Source organism: Impatiens glandulifera, chromosome 3, assembly GCF_907164915.1.
Source record: "Impatiens glandulifera chromosome 3, dImpGla2.1, whole genome shotgun sequence".
Lineage (NCBI taxonomy): Eukaryota > Viridiplantae > Streptophyta > Magnoliopsida > Ericales > Balsaminaceae > Impatiens > Impatiens glandulifera.
The window spans coordinates 30,145,173-30,151,456 of NC_061864.1; positions in this window are offsets into that span (position 1 = coordinate 30,145,173).

Sequence of the window (6,284 nt, forward strand, 5' to 3'; positions counted from 1 at the left end):
ATTGACATTCATAAAAAGAGGGATGACATTTCTTTAATTTTTTTGGTAATCTTTTGAGTAGTTGTGCTTAGATGCTCTCAGCATCACATTTCATCACACCAAATGATTCCAGTTGAAGAGGTTTAAGTTGGTCTCGAGAGTAATTCACATCATTCAACAAGAACAATCCTAGCCTCATTTTCTTTCATTTTTTTAAGAAAGGACAAAAATTAATAAATTAGAGGGGTTGGCATTGACAATTGGCAAATGACAGAGCACAATTATTCAAGCATGAATCAACTTTCTAGTCATTCCACACTAAATACAGAATCTCTCAGTTCCCACACTTCAATAATTCTGAATTTTTGTACAAAGTGAATAAGTGTTGGGACGCCCATCATATCTTCAACTGCATGCCCATTTCACCTCCACCACTCATCACCTTATATACTAATTACCTCTTTACATTGTTAATTCCTCTTATTATGAATCAAATTCAACAAAACTACTATATATATGTCAACAAACTTTACTAATTCCCACAAAACCCATGCAATGTTCCTTTGGAATTTTTCGAAAATGCCTACATTATTTGAGACGATAATGATCGTGTGACAAGTTGATCATCAGTGCAATATTGCTTTAGAATAAACTTTTGCTTTCTACCACACAAGAATGAGATGAAAATGAAAACATAGTTGACAAGTTGCATATTGTTTTACTTTACTGTTTCAAGTCTTCAATATGTAAATTAAGTGTATATCTTACAAAGTATTATCTCCCTTTTATAATTTAAATATTTAGGGAGCATTATATTAATTTGGAATAAATGACCATCACAAGATGAAGTAATATCTGGAAGGATACGATAGGTGTTCGGATTTGGGTTATCAAAATAACCTGGTTATTTAAAAAAGAATGATGAACGATGATTTTGAGAATGTGAGAATTATTTAGTAAAAATGATTTAAAGAGTATTAATATATAATGATAAAATAAAAAATAATAATTTAAATATAAGGTATTTTAGTATTTTAGGTAATGAATTAAGAGATTCGATGGAGGAAAGAGAGAGTGATAGGATGGTTATAGTTATTTGAATAACCCCGAACATTATATTGACAATTTTAATATTTTTTTTTAAGTAAGAAGGAACTAAATTTATTAAATAAATAAAATAAATGATAATTTAAAAGTCATGAGTTCCATTTTAATAATCTAAACTATTTACTTTAAAATAAAACAAAATAAATAATGCATTAAAATTAAAAGAATGGAATTGTTTGATTTAATCAATAATAAAGATAATTAAAATTATATTAATTAATCATATTTGTTTTCAATTATTAGTGCAATTAACAGTTACATTGACTGGTAATAACGAAGTTAATTAGGTGGTTCCTTAATTTTGTGATTTTTTTTTTTAAAGTTTAGGCTATTTTTAGTTATTTTTGTAATTATATATGTTCTTTGATTTTGTATTTTTATTTTTGTTAAGTTTTTTAATTTTGTTTTTGTTTTTTCTAAAAAAAAATATTCTTTATTATTTTTCTTGTCATTCTTTTCTTGTTAATACTTCTATTAAAAAAATTTAATAAAATTTACTATTTTTTCATTTAATTCCAACAAGTGGTATGCGAGCTTAAAAGCTTCCTAAACACAAGGAAATCAAGCTACAAGCTTAGGTGAGGAAATAAGCTTTAAGTTTGATAGATCGGGTCTGAGATCAAAGAAGAAAAGAGAGAAATGACGGACAAAAAGGTTGAGGGAACGACAATAAAATTCCATGTAGCGATTTAATGGAAAATTTACCTCGCGGGTATGTGAGATTTAACGGAGATATAATTCGAGGCGTTCAACGATCCAACAACTAGTGCAACAAGAACTAAATTTAAAGAAATGAATATAAAAGACTATAAAGTGAAAAATTATTTATATCAATGGTGAATCAGCTATGCTCAGCAAATATTAGACATAAGTACTTCCAAAATCATAAGAAATTATTTAAAGAATAAATATGGAGGTAAAAAGATGATAAATAAATCATTTCTGAATAGTCAATTCAAGGAATTCAAAATACTTGAAATGAAGAAGAACAATATGTTAAATGATTACTTTGTTAGAATTATAGTAGTAGCCAATAAGATGAGAAATAATGGTGAGAGGATGGAAGACTCTAAACAAGATCTTGAGGACGTTAACATAAATATTTATGTACGTACTTAAACAAACCTCTATTAAAAGAATGGCCACTTGATAATTCACACCATTCAACAAGAAAAATCCTCTCATCTAGCCATGATTAGGAATCACATTCAAGGTCTCATTAATCTTCTCGCATCATATGACAATTCGATGCTCTCATTCGCTTTCGAATTGACCGAGCCTCTCATCTAACCCTTTTTTCATGACTAAGAATGTCATTCAAAGTCTCAATCATCTTCTTAATAAGATAAAAAATCAATCATCTCATTAATCTTAACTATGATCCATAATGCATAAACAATTATGATAGAACAAAATAAATACCCAAATCATCACCTTTAAATTTATCGAGCCTCCCATCTAGCCCATTTTTCATGACTAAAAATCTCACTCAAAGTCTTATTCATCTTCTCACATTGAAAGATAATGCAATGATTTCTTCTTGGTTCGTTTGAGAGTTGTTTCATGATTTTTTCACCAAAATGTATAAGTTTCTTCCATTGGTCTTCCTCTTCTTGGTTTTTCATTCATATTGCGTGTTAACTAGCAATATGTCAATCCTTAATCAAATGCCAAATCAATGCAATCTTGCAATTTGTTCTGAAGAATTTCCTTGTCAACATGTCCAAAATATTGTCATCACTAAATGCCTTTGTAATAAGTTATGTTGTGTACTATTCTTTTCTTCATCCATGACCAATGATACCTTTTCACAAAAGTCATTCTCCTCCCCAACATTAGATAAAATCTCAATGGTCCCATTACAATTCTCCCTCGGGAGTGTGCTTTTTTGATGACATATCTCCACCTCGAGTTGTGATTCAACTTGAATCACTACTTTTGTCTTCATTGTGTGCTCCAATTTTGTCAAACTTTACATCTCAACTTAGCATAACATTATGTTGGAAAAAATTAAAAAAAAGAAAAAAAAGTTAATCAAGAAAGAAATAGTTTACTTAACTTTAAAAGAATACAAACGACTTTTATGGTTTGGAACATAATTTTGATGATGTAGTTATAATAAAACTGAGCTGTGTATTTGTTTTGTGCAGGCACAAATCTAAAAGACTGCTACTTTAGACGCGGTCTGAAGTAGACTGTCCTAAGACGTCTTATTTAGTTAGACGAGGTCGTCTAAATCCTTTAGATGCGGTCTAATGGAAAGCTTAGTTGGACGAGGATGTCTAACTCCTTTAGACACTATCTAAAGGGAAGCGTAGTTAGACGAGGTTGTATAACTCCTTTAGACAACGTCTAAAGGAAAGTGTAGTTAGACGAGGATGTCCAACTCCTTTAGACACTGTCTAAAGGGAAACGTAGTTAGATGAGGATGTCTAACTCCTTTAGACACTGTCTAAAGGGATACGTAGTTAGACAAGGATGTCTAACTCCTTTATATGTTGTCTAAAGGAAAACGTAGTTAGATGAGGATGTCTAACTCCTTTAGACGCTATCTAAAGGAAAACGTAGTTACACGAGGATGTCTAACTCTCTTAGACACTGTCTAAAGGGATGCATAGTTAGACGAGGATGTCTAACTACTTTAGACACTGTATAAAGGGATGCATAGTTAGACGAGGACATCTAACTCCTTTAAACGCTATCTAAAGGGATACGTAGTTAGACGAGGACGTCTAACTCCTTTAGACGCAGTCTAAAGAAAAGCGTAGTTATACGAGGATGTCTAACTCCTTTAGACGCTATCTCAAGGGAAGCATAGTTAAATGAGGACGTCTAACTTCGTTAGACGCGGTCTAAAGGGAAGCGTAGTTAGACGAGGTCGTCTAGCTCCTTTAAACACGGTTTAAAGGAAAACGTCTGATGCCTTGCTTTAGCAGCCGTCTAAAGATAGCATCCGTCTAACCACGTTCTCTCTACTGTCTACTGCTTTTGTCTTCAGCAGTCTTACAAGCCGACTAATTCTATCAAATGAATGAATGTCACGTGCGCGGATATCTCTTAAATATATTCCCAGTATAAGACAAGATCATAGGATATTCGGCGCACTACCTATTCGGTACGGCCACGATCCAAATACTCAGAGTCTGCTGTACTCTCATACTATAGGAGGCCGTTCAACAGACACATGCCACGTGTCCATAAAGAATATTCGACCGTTGGTGTATTTCAATTATAAATAGAAGCCAAAGGACAATGGTCGAACGACTGGATAATCTAAAGAACTGCTAAGAGAACAAACTTACAACTGACAGTTCTAACAACTGACTTACTACTTCACACAATTCTCTCAAGCAAAATCTCTTACTATCTAACTGTGATTATATTGTCATACTGTCTTTTCTGTGAGAAACCTTAGTGTTGAAAGTTGAACAGAGGTTGTTCTGTTCAACAGAGAGTTAACTAGCTCAATGAGTTGTATATGATTCAAAGTCTTAGTGGATATCCTTCCGGTTGTGGAAGAAGGGCTGACGTAGGAGTTTTATTTATGAACATCCGTAAAACTCCTAATTTTCTTTACCTTCTACCATTTGCATTCAGTTGTTTAAAGCTTCAAATCCAACAAACAGTTCCGCACTTGAGTCATTTTCAAGAGTTTGTGAAGAATTGCGTAGAATAGAAACATATACAAATCCCTCACAAGATTATTAACAAATCGTTTATCGTAAGCTGTTCACAATAGTTGACCCTAGACTTTATTGGTAACACCGATCCTAACAAGTAGTATCAGAGCCTCTTTTTCTATTCTCAAGCACTAACACTATCTGAGTATGTCATTAACAAGGTTCCCATATTCTCAAAGGAAAACTATATCATGTGGAAGGAAAGAGTCCACGCTCATCTTGCTGCCATAAATGATGACTTGTGGCTTGTCATCACCGAATGTCCGATAAAGATTGAGAAGGACAAATCTAAGTGGCCTAGTGAATACAAGAGGAAGAACAACCTCGATTACATGGCCAAAGATATATTGTACAAAACTCTAGATGACAACATGTTCAACTACATCATTTCATGCAACTCTGCCAGAGAAATCTGGGAGAGGATGACTCAACTCTATGAGGGAAATGAGCAAAGCAAAGAGAACAAAATCATGGTTGCCACGCATCAGTTTGATAACATTAAGATGCATTCTAGAGAGACGATGAATGAATTCGATGGGAGATTCAGCAAGATTATCACCACTCTTTCCACCTTGGGCAAGACATACATCAACATATATGTTACAATCAAAGTCATGCGTGCTCTGCCCGGAGAGTGGGATATTAAGACGATGACAATGAGGGAGTCTAAAGATCTCAACAAGATGAAGCTTTTTGACTTGCTAGCCGATCTGAATGCCTATGAGTTTTAGATAAACTCTAGAGATGAAGAGGAGCTTTCCACATCTGTTATTTCAACCAAGGCATTGGTGACTGCTAAGGAACCACCCGCTGCTACTGATGTGAAGACTGTTGTAGAGAAGATTAGCAACGATGCCATGACTCTCTTTGTGAAGAAATTCGGGAAATTCATGAAGAAGAGCAATAATAACTCAAGCTCTTCAAACAATAACAATGATGATAAGAATAACTATAAGGATAACTTAAAGTGTTTTAACTGTGATAAACTAGGACACTTCAAGTTTGAGTGCAGGTAGCCAAAGCGAGATGAGAAGAAGAAGGACAACAAGAATGAGCTGAAGGCTCTCATGGCGACTGAAAGAAAATCCAAGTGGCCCAAAGAAACTCAGATTATACATCATCAAGTGATAGTGATGATGAAGAGGTCAACTACTTCATGGCAGTAGAAGAAAAAGATTATGAGATAATTGACTTCTCCTCTGAAGAATTTACAAGAGATGAATTAACTGTTGCACTCAATGACATGGTCATTGAGTACAAGAAGTTGTCAGACTCTTGTAATGAAATGAGAATGAAATATGAAACTGATAACTCTTCTTCATCTCAACCTTCTGAATCAAAATTTTTTGAAAACAAAGTGGTCGAGTGGTCATCTGAGAATGAAAATCTCAAGGAAAATGTTCAAACACTGTTTTCTGAAAACCAGCGGTTGACATATGTGGTCAGTTCCTAGACAAGATCTTGAGATGCATTCAGACAACAAATAAGTATGCTGAGGCCTTACGGATGCAAATTCAG